At 41.0% G+C, this 15,642-nt stretch overlaps 1 protein-coding gene across 1 annotated transcript in view; it reads right to left on the minus strand.

Annotated features, from left to right (window-relative positions):
- MLLT3 (MLLT3 super elongation complex subunit) overlaps window positions 1-15,642 on the minus strand; it is a 186,760-nt gene that overhangs the window by 42,736 nt on the left and 128,382 nt on the right. The window lies entirely within an intron of this gene.

Raw genomic sequence — 15,642 nt, forward strand, 5'->3', positions numbered from 1 at the left:
AACCCGTATTTTTTCCTCAGTGGGGCTCACAGCGGTTTCATGGATGTGCAGATTTAGACTGGGAAAACACCTCTCTTCTTCACCCCACCCCTACCCCCAACAGCGGCAAGGGTCCAAAACTGATCCCGCCCCCAACAGCAGCATGGGTCCAAAACTGGCCCTCCTCTCCCACAGCTGCTTTAAAAATAATTCTGTTGTGAAATCTGATCATGGATTTCAAGGCAGAGTAAGCAACCGCCTCAGGTGACAGATGAGGCTTCTCCTGAGCCTCCTAGCCATTCCCCTCTGTTAGAGCATAGAATTGTCTGTGTCACACGGCTGGTCCTGCATCTCCTAAACTAGCCTGCTGTCCTCAAGTGTGGAGGAGGATGCTATCCCATCACCAGTGTTGAAGTAAGATTCAGTAGCCAGTCCAGTTGGCTTTTGAACGTTGAAGGGTGGGGGTATCTTGTCCGTTGCCTCAGGCAGCAAAATATCTTGGGCTGGGCCTGCTTCACAACAGCAGAGCGTTGTACAGATATCCCTGACAACTATCTCTTACCCAAACTGCTATCTGACTCTTCTTTACTCAATTCCCACTTCTCAAAAGTGTCAGTTCCAGACCTCTATATCCACCCTAGTCTTGGCCATCTAAACTTGACAGTCAGCCCACATTCACAGACTACATAATTTCAGTGTTTTACAAAGCACCTATCATTCCTGGTGCAAAATAAAATAAAAATCTCAGCAGTGCTCTGATGTTGTCCAAAAGGTTGATTTTTAAATATCATGTTTAAGGCGAAGCCAAATAAATCCAAGTTCTATGCTAATCTAAGTCGTGCAAACAAAATGCAACAGTTAGATTCTTTCTAATACTATTCAGACCAAGGTTGGTATAAAACAAGAAGACAAGGACAGAAGGCGTTGTTTGGGGGCAGAGGGACAGGAAACATGAACCAAAGAAAGGGCAAGTGGCTACAAACGGGACAGAACCCCAAGGTTCAGCGGGCAGTGTGCACAGGCATTTCTGAACCTGATGTTTTAAAATGAACAAAAGCCAAAGGACTGTCTGGAAGTTAAATTGTATGTCACCTAACTGCACATTGTGCAGTACCCACACTCACTCAAAACTTTCTGGACCTGTAAAGCGGAAAACAATTTTGTCTGGTAGGAGTTGGAGAGTTAACATTATACCAGCCACATTGATACAGTTCTTTCCATGTGCTCTCATATGCATCTTTGTAATTCCCCATCATGTCCACTGTTCCTTCAGATTCCTGGTTTGGTTTCATCACCATAGGGGAAAGGCCTTCTTGGCTAAGAGAGCAAGGTTCCTTGACATTCCAGGATTAAGCATAAAATTTAATCAGCTCTGCCCACTGTCTGCCCAGCTAGTACAATACAAGCTTTTCATAATTCAGATAGAGGAACAGGAAGGGGGTGGCGGCAGCGGTGGGGGGACAGACGGAGCTTCAATTGCTGGTAGCTGATTAGCAGAGTTTTTTTCATAACCAAGTTTCACCGTACATGCCATGGCTACTCTGAATGCATGCTGAGCTCAGGCCCTTTGTACTCTGCCCAATAAAAAGAAAGCTGAAGCAATCACTCATTTTCACCAGTGCAGTTATATGTGCGCTACGGATGAAGGAAAAAGTCCTTTTAGTCAGTGCTCTATAAGCTTCTGAACAGGAAATGTTCAGAACTAAATTAATCTCATCAATTTCATGGAGACTTTACCTGCAATCCTTTGAAGAAAAATCACATATTTTAAACTGAAAGAAAAACAGTGTATTTGATGGCTCTACATAAATAAAAAAGGGTCATAAAAAACAGGACTATATCAATTTACTGTAGATGTTATAACTAGAGCTGAAATGTGCACCAAGGAATGGAATAATAACATTTTAGTAAGCAGATTTTCATGGCAAGAAAAAATACAACAGAAAGACATGCTGTGACTCAGATACTGCCCTAAAATAACTCCCATTAGGGTATACGTTTAACAGGGTCTTCATTGTATAGTAGCAATATGGCGGATAACAAATGTTACATCAACCTAACAAAGCAGCCTTGAAATCACTAATTTAATCTCTGTGCAAAACCTCCTAAGTATTATTCTATACAGACTCCTGAATAAATCAAATGGGAGTAGATTACTCCATCCATATTCATTCCTAGGTACATACTGGGCAATCTGATGTAACGGATAGTAAAAGCTAGATACCAAAACTATACTGTGTAAGTTCCTCATAAGTCACAGCTTTAAAATGGGATTTCAAAGTGTCTTGTCTAGCAAAGGATGGGAGACTGAATGCTGGCTAGCAGGGAACAAGTGTTGAAAGGCCACGTTGCCAGTTTTTTTTGTACTGCTCTAGCTGAAATGGCACTGCATTTTAGGTTGCTTACTTTATTTTGCCAGCTTCAAATCTAATACTCTCCTTCCAATGCCTGTTAATTCTTTAAGTAATGTTTTTACATTCTATTTTGAACAAAACAGAATTTCATACTACTGAGTAATCAGAACAAGATTAAATGACATCCCCACCCTGCCCCATTTGAATATCTTCAGATACAATCCTTCTTAACAGAATTACTTAAGATTCAGGGTGACACCCATTGGTGTTTGTCTCTTTCTTCTGCAAGCCCCACATACACCCAAACTCTGCTTTAGAGGGTTGGGGGTGCTGGGTTGAGGACAGGGAGTGGAAACCTGTTTGCACAATACTGGATTTTGCCCTTAATGTCCAATTAAGAATCTGATGGGGGGGGGGGGAGAATTATGAACAGTTTAAAAAATAATTTATTGTCTAAGACAGAGATTCTAACCTTGGGTCCCCAGATGCTGCAGTATCTGGGGATCAAAGGTTTGGAAGCACTAGTTAGATCTATACATAACCTATACAACAGGACTGTAAACTAGAACAAGTAAAAGACTATAGGATCAAATGGGCTCAAGACATTGGAAACATACCTATGCTGATATAGGAAAATTGATAGAACAAAGAACATGAATATAACAATGACAATTACAGATAATTGCTCTATAGTAATGATAAGGTGATATATGACACCAGTACTGATAAATAAAATAAAGAAAATATATCCTACAACTTACTGAAGGTGCCAAAAAAAGGGGATTTCCCCCCCGTCGTGTTTATTTTTATTTATTGCATTTATATCCCGCCTTTTTTCCCCTTGCAAGGAACCCAAGGCAGCCTACATTATCCTCCTCCTCTCCATTTTATCCTAACAACAACAACAACAACAACTACCCTGTGAGGTAGGTTGGACTGAGAATCTGTGACTGGCCCAAAGTCACCCAGTGAGCTTCCATGGCTGAGTGGGGGCTAGAACCCCCACATCTGATATTCCTTCTCATTTATACTGATAGTATAATGCATAGAGAATTAGTAGCCTATATGGTAACTGCAGCTAAGATGATACATGTGAAACACTGGAGGACTGGCAGCTATCTTTTCCATAACAGAATTGCAAGATACAGGGCTTGTTTGCACAATATGACAGCACATTGGGGCATGCATAGCTGCCATTTTGAATATGCAACTCCTGCTCAAAAGTTGTTGTATCGTGTCGTGTGAACCCAGCAAGTGTGGGGTATGTGAAAGTGAAACAATGCTCACATAACCTAGTTGAGAGGAACTAGCAAGAACCACGTTCTCTTATTTTCTTCCTTTTATTTGCTGTGTGTGTGTGTGCGCACGCGCGCGTGCGTGCGTGGAGGAAGATAGCTGTTGTTCCCATTATTGCTGTGGGGCATTGCATTTTTTTGTAAGCATGATATGGTAGCTGTGGGGCATTTCCTTTTTTCTGACCCTTTTCTTGTGGTTGTGGGGTATTTCCTTTTTCTTTTCTTCTTTAACAAGATGTGGTGGTTGTGGAAATTGTGATTTTCAAGTCCATATCTTCTTGTAGCAGAGCTGTGTGTTTGTGTGTGAATGCTTTGGTTGGGTCGGCCATGCATAGGATTGTGCTGAAAAATATTTATGGCATGCCTCATAACATGAGACGATCAGTTTCCTCTTTGTTAGCAGGCTGCCTTGGTGCACAAATATTAAAAATTCCTCTGTGTGTGTGTGTGTGTGTGTGTGTAGAAATAATCCACCCCTCTATATTACCCAATTAATTAATTTTGGAATCCTTTCCCCCTCTGTGTGATTGGTGCCTGGCTTGCTGGCTTAGACCAACCCAAAGTAATGTGAGTTTCAAATTTCTCCCACCCGCCCCACAACCCTGCTTGTGACTGGAGAAGTACTGGGGGGGGGGGGAAATTTAAGGTATGTGTCTCCATGTTATGTAAAAAAAAAAAATGCATTGGGGCTTGGTGTGTGTGTGTGTGTGTATGTGTGTATGTGAGTGAGTGAGTGAGAGAGAGAGAGAGAGAGAGAGAGAATGAATTTAAATTTCCTTAGATGCAAACACATTGATGACCCATACGCAGGATTTTTGTACTGTGCTACTTCTGTTACTTCCGAGATGCATTGCTGTCCTCGTCAACATCATCATCATCATGTGTCACACCCAGTAAGACGCCCTTTGTGCTTGTCTACCAGTTACTCAGATAACTGTTTCAGGAGGATGTGCACCTAGCTTAGTTTCTTCAGGGTCTGTTGAGGTGTTGGTGGATAGTGGCACCTTCAGGCTTGTGGTGGTGTATTTTTCACTCAGCTGCAGCTCAGACTGGTGTGGTAAATGTGTATGTTGAGACTACAGTCTAAATCCTCTCTGATGCTTTATGCTTACAGGAGGAGGACAGAGGAGGGACAATGACAAGGGCGGGGGGAGTACTGAAAATCTGAAGTCATTTTTTAAAAAAAATATTGGGAGGAGGACTATACTGTTTTAGCATTTGATGGTTTAAAAATACAGCGCTCTTTATCAGGAACTATAGCTTATAACATGCTGCAAGACTGTGACTAGCACTTTGATAACTGCATTAACTTCCGCCTCTCTTCATTGATAATGGAAATTCAAATTGGATCCTTCTGGTATATTTTGCAGTGCTTTCCTCATATGCCTCACTAAGGAAACTTTAGCTCTGAAAATGTTGAATTTTGTGCTAAAGATCATCCATCATGCTCAAAATAAATTAGTGCTTGCAACTGAACAGCTGTTTATTCATTCTTTATTTTAATAGGGATGGGGTCATTCCTTGGGCAAGTATAATTGTCTCTGGGCCTCAACTGTGATCTATAAAATGGGCTCAACAGAGATAATTAAAACAATACTCTTATGAAATGTATGTGGGGAGGAATATACTGATTTAGCTTAACCTTTTTAACCACCCTTAATCTGAGTATTGCAGTATGGCTAAAGCATGTTCTAAAGGAGAGGGACTACAGCTCAGTAGTGCAACACATCCTTTGCATGAGGAAGGTTCAATTCCTGGCATCTCCAGCTATGGCTGGAAAAATTCTTGACAAACTCTGGAGAGCCACTGCCAGTCATACTCTGTGTGTCCCCTTTCGCAATGCTTGGCAGCTCGGTTCCAAAGCCTGCTTTTCTGTGTTGTGACTATGCGGGTATCATTAACATCACCATTATCATTAATAATAATATTGTATTTTGTGTGGTTGTGTGAACTCCTCCCACTGTTTTTCAGTCATGAGTTTAAAGTACGAATACTGGAGAAATTTGAGACGGACTAAAATGAGCTTGGATTTCTAAGAACTCGACCTGCGGAATCCATTGCAGAGCGACTCCCGCAGGCCGCTCAGAGTCCATGAACTTTTGGGTGGTTTTTTTACTTTCCTGAAATGTACACATATTTTTAAATAGGAAAATACACAAGTTTCTGCTCAGGAAAAGTTGAATGGAATCAGGGACAATATGCTAAATGTTACAGACTAAGGTAAATTATATACATTGTTATGAAACCTCTTATTTGCACATTTTTCCGCATGACGAAAAACATTGAATCAGTCTGTGAGCAGATGACAGAACAAAAGGTGCCTGACAATCCACAAAACACAGACGGAGCTGATTTTACACAGTCTGTACATCCCTGGTTTAAAGTCAGTTGATTCTTTGTGCAATGGGAGTTGTTCTTGGAATGGGAGAATGTGGGTCCAAAGGAGTGCTTTTGTGTGGCTGTGCGAATTCCCCCTCCCCCTTTTGCACTCATGATCTTAAAGTTCATATACCTCAGTTTTCCCTTTCTGTAATATGGCTGGCTGGCTGGCTGATGAGGATTCAAAAGACTACTCCACCTTTTGTGATCCTCTTGGCTCTGCCTCTGCAGACCCGGCTTCTGCTCCATGAGTCAAATTGGCCACCAGCCTCCACTGATGTAAAATCCTCTATACCAGGGCCCCCCAACATGGCACCTCCAATGGCGCCCACAAAGGTATCCCCTATGTAGTGTCTGTGGGCTCCCAAAAATGTATTCTTCCCCATTTTTTTTAATATACAGACATGGATTTATATGAAATGCATACAACTTTCTAGCAATTATACATAAGCTTCAACAAAAGTGGGCCAAATATCCAAATAAGTATCCATTTGAAAGTGGAGTCTATATGCCACCCGTTCAATATTGAAAACGTTGTAAGGTTCTTAATCCATTGCATTATAGGAGGCAAGTGTTTATCCTTCCAATGTTTCAATATCAGTCTTTTCGCTGTCAAAAGGGTGTGGAGAATCCGTTTATGCTGACCATTTGTTAATTTCCATGAAGCAGGTAAAAAATTTAAAAGCATGTACATCAGTGAATATTAAAGGCTGTTCCAGTACAAATTTTATCTGTGTAATAACCTCCCCTCAAAAAGAAGCAACTACTGGACATTGACAAAACATATATTTAAAAGAAGCATTAGCTGTATTGCACCACCGGTAATTAGGTGAATTACACAATCCCTTATTAAAGAGATGGTACTGTGTCCAACAGAACTGAAACAAAAGTTTTTGCTGAATAAGGCGCAGTCTAATATCCACAGACGCAACAGATAGACGCCAAAGTGATGATCCACTGATTAGGCATTTTGTGGTGGTGCCCACAACAGTTTCTCAAATTCCCAAATGTGCCCATGGGTCCAAAAAGGTTGGGGACCCAGACTGTATGCACACATATTCCAGAGATCATTCTGGCTAAAGGATTCTTTTCAACTCAGCCGGTCATGGGCAGGAAGATTAGGACAAGAGCCAGAATCCAAAGATATGCCTAGCTAATCCCATCCTTTCATAACTGGCATCAGCAAGGGGTATGAAATTTCCATGATCATTCACAGGGACAGCCTGTGTGGAACCCAAACCATCCATGGAATCTTGCAGCTTTGTATGGTAACAAGCAGGGGTGTTGTTAGGAGCACGCCGACCTGGGCACGGGCCCCGGATCTTTTTTTTGCGCTGCGCCACCGATCTTTTGAACTATCCTAATTGCCTTTTTTTTTTTTTTTTTTTTTACATTTTCCCATTGCATTGGAAAACAAAAACGGCCATAACATTTTTAGTTTATATGATAAATACATGAAATTTGGAGGCTTTATAGCCCCCATAGAACTGATTGAATCTGCCAAATTTCAGGCAGTTGTCCAGTGGCTTTTGAGCTAGTCACAGGTAAAATTTGCAATTTTCAAGAAAATCTGTCAAAGCAAAGAGCTATAATTTTTTTGTGCTTCCACATAAATTCATGGAATTTGGGCACCTAGCAGGCCCTATGGAGCTGACTGAACCTATCAAATTTCAGACAGTTAGGTCCAGTGGCTTTTGCACTAGCCATGCATAAAGTTTGCTTTTTTCAAAGTCTAAAACAAAAAGTAAAAACTGTCAAGCCACCCAGGGGATTAGAGATCCTAATCAGAAGGTGTTTAAGGTGACCATTAGGAGGTCACTATCCCTAATTTCTGGTGTAGGGGTTTTGGAGGTGCAAAAAACCTCTCCCCCTACTTTTCTTTTCTGCTCTTACATGCCCACTGTTGTGAGCTTGCCTGAAATGAAATTTTGAAGTGGGAGAAGGAAGGGAAGAAAGCACTCCAAGTGAAATACTGGTATTTCACACAGCATTTGATTTGACTTCCCCAAACTGGAACCTTTGGCTTCTGCATAATTTTAGTAGCTTCAGTACATCAAAGGATCCAATCAGTCTCCACAAAGTTCTTTCTCCCCCTCTACTTAAATTTCTCCTAAATAGCTGTAGGACTCAAATAATCCCAAAGGGAGGGTTAGGACTACGTGGTGTCATGACAGACAAACTGCTGGGGCTTTTAAATAGGTTCTACAGTTTTAAAAAAGCTAGAAATAGCCCTCAGCCACCTCACCTCATAAAGTTCATTTAAGTACGTACAATCCTTACAAACCCTCCACAGCCTCCTAAATTCCTCTGAAGTACTACCTCTCTGAAAGGAGCCACTTGGCCTAGGGAATTCTCTCTACCCCCACCCCCACGCACATTTCCAATCACCATTATTCTTTTCTTCTTCCCTCCCTCCCCCCCCATCCTGTTCTTTCTTTCTCTTCTTTATTCCTCCCAGAGCATATCTTGAGGAATTCTTAAAGAGAATTCTCTTTGGTGGGCGAGAAAAGTTCTGAAAAGTTCTCCTTCTACTCAAGCCTTTGAGAAAAGTGGGTTTACACTGTTGCAAAGAAACAAATCCAGGGCTGTTTTGTTTGTCAGTTGCCATTATCCAGCAGTAGGAAGGGCTGTAGCTCAGTGGTAGAGCACATACCCGGTATGTAGAAGGTTCCAGGTTCAATCTCCAGCATCTCCAGGTAGGGTGAGGAAAGAATCCTGCCTGAAACCCTGGAGAGCCGCTGCTGCCAGTCAGTGTCAACAGTTCTGCGGTAGATGGACCCAGGGTCTGGCTCAGTACAAGTCAGCTTCCTGTGTTCCTCTGAACAGAAAGCTTTAATAAAAATAGTTTTTGGTTTGTTTTTTAAGTGGAGGAGAGATAAATATTGCTAAATTATGCAACCCTATGTATGCCTACTGAGAAGTCCCATTATGTTTAATGAGGCTTACCCTCAGGAAAGTGTGCATAGGATTCCAGCACAAGTTACTTTTGCAGGGAGGGTTGCACCTTGATGTTCTGCATGTTTACTCACAAATACGTCCTGAGTTGTGAGCATGGTAGTGCAGGCTTAATACAGTGCCTACCCAATTCCGTCTAATGAACTGACTACCCTTTCAGCTCAGTCCTATGCATGTTTTGTCATTTGTGGGTTTGAGGGTTTTTCTGCATGAAGTCTAGCTTCGGTGGTGAGCGAAAGGCACTTAGTACATGCTCAGTTTCTCCATAACTTAGCCCTAGTTTTGAAAACAGACTTATTGGCTGAATCTTGGTGAAGTCTTGGCACAAATGAAGTTATGGGGAGGAAGAGACAGTGAGAGCTTGTGCATAACAAGGAGGAGGTAGAGAGGGGTTGCACAAAACGAGACATCTGTTTTTATGAAGAGTTGCTGGAGGATGGTAGGATGAGGAGGGCTGGTTGCATGGAGGGGAACAGAATTGGTAGGGCGAGAATGTAAGTGCCCAGTGGTGAAAGAAAAACATGCTGCACATACTCAGAGGCATTCTCCATTTAAGAACATAAGAAGAGCCATGCTGCATCAGACCAAGGTCTATCCAGTCCAGCATTCCGTTCGCACAGTGGCCAACCAGACACCCATTGGAAACCCACAAGCAAGACATGAGTGCAATAGCACCTTCCCACCCATGTTCCCCTGCTGCTAACATTGGTGAAATGTAAATAAATTCTAGTCATTCTAAATTTGCATGCATGTATATCCTTCAGAAACTATGCAGGTTTCTTGCCTGGGGGACACCTCTAATGACCTGTGCATTTTCTTACAAATTTACCCCAAAACTATTGGGGAAGGGATGAATGGAAGGGAAAGCAAATCACTCCCTCCCCCAAACTGGAGAACTCCCCTTCTACATGAACTGCTGCACCTATCCTTCTGAAACTTTGCTGGTTTCTTACTTAGGGACAACTGTAGACTGTCTGTAATTTTCAGAACAATGGTCCACAAGGAACACAGGGAGGTAAACATGTCCTCTTTTGGAGACCTCAAAATGTCAAGGCCACCCTTGCACAAAAACCCCTGTGGCTATCATTCTGAAATTTGACAGACATGATCTCCTCTGATGGGGCAATGAAACCTGAAATTTTTATCCAATTCTTCCAAGGAATAAAAAAAGTTATTGGCAGTTCCCTTTAAAAGAAAATATAATCCCTGCACCTATTTTTCTGACATTGGGCAGGTGTAATCCCCTTCTAGGGGGCTACTGTGCCTGAAATTAGCATCCAGTTCTGACCAAGAGAAAAAAGTTAGTTTTTTTTTTCTAATTCCCCATGGTAGTCAACAGAAAGCATAAAGACTCATTTTTCCAAACCTTGACTCAGGTTTGGTGCTGACCTGAAGTGGTCCGACTACAAATTGACCAGAGCAGAAGTGGGATGTTTTCCAAAATGTTGAATCGGGATCTGAGTTGAAGTGGGGTGGGGGGTCAGCGCACACTTCTTATGTATGTATGTATGTATGTAATCTATACACACACGCAAGCCCACTGCATGCACGCACCACACACACATCTACTGTGTATTAGACGTGCCCTTAGACTCGTGTGCATGTGTGTATGCATGCGCAAATTTGTGTTATGGGCCTGTGCCCTGGGTCTTTTAATACCCTAGCAATGCCCCTGGTAACAAGGGTTAATTTATATCAATAAACATTGACAGCTCCCTTCTGTTCATTCAGTAGGGTTTTGTAAGGAGTTAAAAGGGGTCATTTCTTAAACTAGAAAACAAATCTAGGGTTAAAATGATGTAAATCTATTTTAAATTATTTAATAAATCAGAAAAAGTTATCAAGCCTACCTATGCTTTAGTAAATTAGTATTTTTGAGGCGGTTGGTAGATACAGCTTAAATCCAACATCACATAACTGAACTTCCACTTGCACAAGTGGGCTTCCCCTTGCTCTCCTCCTCCCTGCAGCCCCCTGCAGACCTTCCAAATCTGCTCTGGAGAGTCTCTCTCCAGAGCAGATTTGAGGGGGTACACGGGGGGCTACAGGGGGTAAGGGAAAACCATTCCACCAGCAGTTTCTGTTCCGCTGGTGGACAGTTAGGGTTGAGTATAATCCATTGTGGGTAAGATAACAGGACCTTTGCAGATAGAATCATAGAAATATAGATAAAAAGATTGAATCAGGTGGTCTGTCATCTTGCCTTCCACGAATAAAATAACCAACACGGGACACAGTTAAGCACAGTCAAGACACAGTTAAGCACAGTCAGGACTTGCCAAGTTTAATGGGTTAACCACATCCCACTGAAATCTCTGGGATTTAAGAGTGCTTAACTTTGGTTGGAATGTGCCCTTCTATCAATATTATTTCAGTTATTGCATCTTTACACTCAGGACAATACAGAGTACTCTGTAGATCAAAATGTGCCAATTATTTCCCCCCTAGTAACAGTCATCCTTAAATACTATCTTCAAATGAATTACACGTTAAAAACTTAATATACTTTAATATAAACCCATGTCCGGATATGGTAAAATCACCATGAGTTATGTGTACCATGTCAGTCTCACATAGCATTTCTTCTGAATGCTCTTTCATGCAGTGAGAATTTGGTTGAAGTGAACAGAAGTGTTCAGCATCTTAGTCTGATGGAGTGATGCTGCTTAATAATGGTATGACACATTCATGGGAACCACAGCTGAGGTTTTCAATGCATATATCAACTTAAATGCAGCTAAAAGGCACACCTTACTTTAATCAGAAGCTGAAAATGAAAAGACTGCTTTACAATAAACTTTTTTCCCCAATCCCCTGTCGCTTATTTAAAAATGGAAAGCTATTATTCAAACTCCATATGGGTTCCTATTTCATTACCACTGTATTTTACTCTAAATGTTATCTGCTAAAAGGATCATATCTTGGCTTCAGGCCCTGACAGAAGGGAGGGTTTTTCAGTTAATAAGGACCTGAAGGATTTACAAGACCAGGATGGGTGGGGTTGACTCAAAATATATTTCTAAAAATCCAAAATAGACAAATTGTTGGGTTGTTTGCCAGAAGAAAAATGGTAATTTATAGTTAATTAAACAGCTTTAAAAACTGCTTTAAAATGTGCAAACCATTAATTCAAAAGAAATCCTGATGCCTGCAACAGATCTCCCAGCATGAAAAAACAGGTGGCATTACAAATGTATTTTGTCATTAGTATGTTAAAATAACTTTCATCACTTTTTAGGGAAATATTGTTCTGCATTTCTATATTCAATAGGATGCCATAATAGCAATAGGACTATCAATGTTGCTACAGCCACATATGCAATCCAAAAAAGCAATAATTCAAACTTAAAAAGTAGTCTCTAAATATGCGTACACCTGAGTTCTGTGATTTTGATTTCTTTTTGGATACTGAAACTCTGCACTGATCACAATAAAACGATCACTAGAAATTCAGCGTATTTGTATTTAATTTTCCTGGCTCTAATTAAAAAGCAGCTAATTTCATCTATTTATCTACATTGAGTCTTACTTCCACAGTGCTAATTCATTTGTAGTCTGTATGTTGTAATTGGGGTCAAATACGTTTACTCCCAACAGCAGGGACACTCCCTGAGCAGAGTTTTATTGTGGGGGAAGGAAAGCGGTGATTTTCGACAATTCCTCCCTCTCTCTGCAGCCCCTAAGTGCTACTTTGCATGCTGTTCCAGCAGGCCCCCTGCCAACACTCTGGAACAGATTTTCAGGGGGTTTAGGGCCTACAGAGGGAGGAGAAATCAGCTAAAATCACCTCCTCCCACATTCTGCCAGTAGCAATGCTCCACTGGATCAGAAGCCTTCTGTAGATGGAAGGAGCCCTTCTGTCTGCGGAAGGCCATTTCTGGATGCAACCCACACTTAAGAGTCTTTCATGATTACTCTACAATGGCCTGGCTCACACATAATGGGATTGTTCACATAATGGCTCACACATAATGGGATGTAATGGCAGCATCCAGTGGCAATTCATGGGTTAATTAATTAATTCATGAATTACATGGACACTTGCCGCACACAAGCTGCCTCCGGTTTCCGTGATGTCCAAACCCGGGCACTTGGGGTTGTTCACGGATTAAACAACCCCAAGTTAACCCATGGCTTGTTCTTGGGTTAACTCGGGTTTGTTTAACCCACTAATTACCATTGGGCGCCGCTGTTACATCTGATGCTAACCCATGATTTGTTGCCCTATCCAGGGTTTGTCTGGTAGGCGATCAAATAAACCTCCATTTATTTTCTCAATCCCTGGTTGTTTGTTTCCCTATTGCTTCACCCACTCCTTCCCTGTATCCCAAATACCTTTGCAGTGCTGTAATACTGGCATGTAAAGTGGCTGCATTTTTTTTTACCACTCTTGCCTGCCACCTCTGTAGCCCAGTGAAACAACCCATGAACTACCCACAGTTCTGGATTCACATGTAATGTCAACCCATGCTTTAAACAACCCAGAGTTTAACCTGGGTACTCTTTCTGGATTGTTCATGATTAACAAACCATGGTTTCATAACATGGCTGTATTCACATATCATGACAACCCAGAATTCAACAACCCATGCCATGGGTTAGCATTATGTGCGAACCAGGTCAATGTGATGCTCCTAACTTTGATTTTCTCTGTTCAGCTAAATATGTTGGTGGCAAATCTACAAAACGAATACCCCCACTATCTCTTCCCACCCACAGTTATTTTCTTAAACAGCAGCTCCAGCTCCAAATATTCCATAATGGGATCCAAGATTTCAAATTTTCCAGTTTACAGAACAGTTAACAGCTTATGTAAATATTATAAGACCACCACCATAATTCAACAGGCAATGAAAAAAAACCCAGGTATTCTGTTATCACACTGTCACATGGTTCAATATAGGAAACTGACAGGCTTTTTTTTCATGAAATCAAACATCCTGTGATTGAAGTGTTTCACAAAGCAGTTAAAAAAAAAACAAAGATAAAAGCAGATCATTTAGAGTTTTAAGTGGTCTGCACTATTCTCTCACTGCCTCAATAGCCATAAACTTTACAAGCTTTCCTTCCTCTCCCTTCCCTTGTTGCCTCACACTCTTCAGATGAGAGCTAACAAAAGTCTCCGTGTGGGATTTAAAACTGCCTGAATATACAAGGGCTTCTGCATAATGTTACTAGCTCATATAAATGTTACGGTTACTTTAGCAGCACTCCTGGTATTCACATGATGGTAGATGCATGAATGTTCAACATTTTAGAACCATGAGATCTCTAAAATACAAGGCAGCAACAAAGTTTAGATAAAAGTAGGTGAAATTGTATGTTTTGTTTTGGCCTGCTAACACACTCAAGTAAAATCTCACATGTTAGGGTCTAGCAGAGTACTGAGAAGGACAACTGAAAATTCAAGACAGCATTGTAAATGAATGACATCTAAACTTCATGGACATATAGATTACTGTCTACATCTTCAGAGTACTTCATTGGAAATAGAAGCATACATCTGAGGATGTTATTTCCCACATTTCCTACATTTGCTTCTGGATTATATAAACCATTATATTTATGCAAATTAAAAGAAAGCCCAATGACCATTTCAAATAGGATAATGCCAGGATATTGCATTATCTCTAGGCAAAAGTCATAATTCCTATCCTAACAAGTCATTGCTGCCCCTGGCAACAGGGACAACACCAGTCAGTTTCAGACTCCCTATTAAGCAGCACAACCTGATCCAGAAACAAGTGGCATTATTTCCATATCCAACAGTTTAAAAACAGTATTGTTGTTTGTTCAGTACAGATCAGCTCCAAAGCCGACTAGATCTAAAAATAAATTTAACAACATTTAGCTAAAAGTATAAAAGCCACAAGGTTGTATGTAATGTTACTATAACTTAGATCCCATTCATTTCAATGGGCTAGGTAGGACTAACATTGGATACAACCCACAGTTTCAGCTGCATTTTTATTTTCAATGCCAATTCTGATTAACTGTTAAACCTCTACTTGCTAGCTAAATGAAAACCATTTTGGCTAAAACTTTCTAGAGAAGCAACTGCATCTTATATATATTGTTACAAATTGCTCAGCTTTAGGACTGATGATATGAGGGAAGCTGTTACGAAGTATGGAATGGAAACACCATTTGGGCCATAGCTGTAACACTGCTAGAGCCATGGTATAAAAATAAAGGAGACTATTTAGCCACTTCCCTTCCATGTTTTACAATCTTTGGCAACATTAAGAGAAAGTCATTAAAGACCCACCTTAGAAATAAAATGAACGACCACGTTCTATCTACAAGAAGCTTCCATTAAGAGAAAACCTAATGATGTTTTCGCCACAGTGGGCTATTTACTGCCTATTCCAGACAGTTTTAAATGTCTATGAAAAGGAAGGGATAAGATGACAAACTGAGGCTGCATGGAAGTTAAAAGTAATTCAGCTGATTTTGTTTGAAGAATTGAATACTATTTCTAGCAACATGTCCGTTACTAACAAAGTGACCTGGTTCGGACAACACGACAACTCACTGTGGCTTAATTTACTGCAGGGGCTGTTGTGTTTCATGGGGGCCATTTCTGAATGATGCCCACGAGCAGCTTGTCATGTTGTTTGAAGCCAGGTGCCAGAGGTTGTTTGAGGGTTAGACAACCCTCAAATAACTCATGGAGTGGG

The sequence above is a fragment of the Heloderma suspectum genome, chromosome 2 (assembly GCF_057233095.1).
Source record: "Heloderma suspectum isolate Gila_16-S chromosome 2, 16-S_ref, whole genome shotgun sequence".
Lineage (NCBI taxonomy): Eukaryota > Metazoa > Chordata > Lepidosauria > Squamata > Helodermatidae > Heloderma > Heloderma suspectum.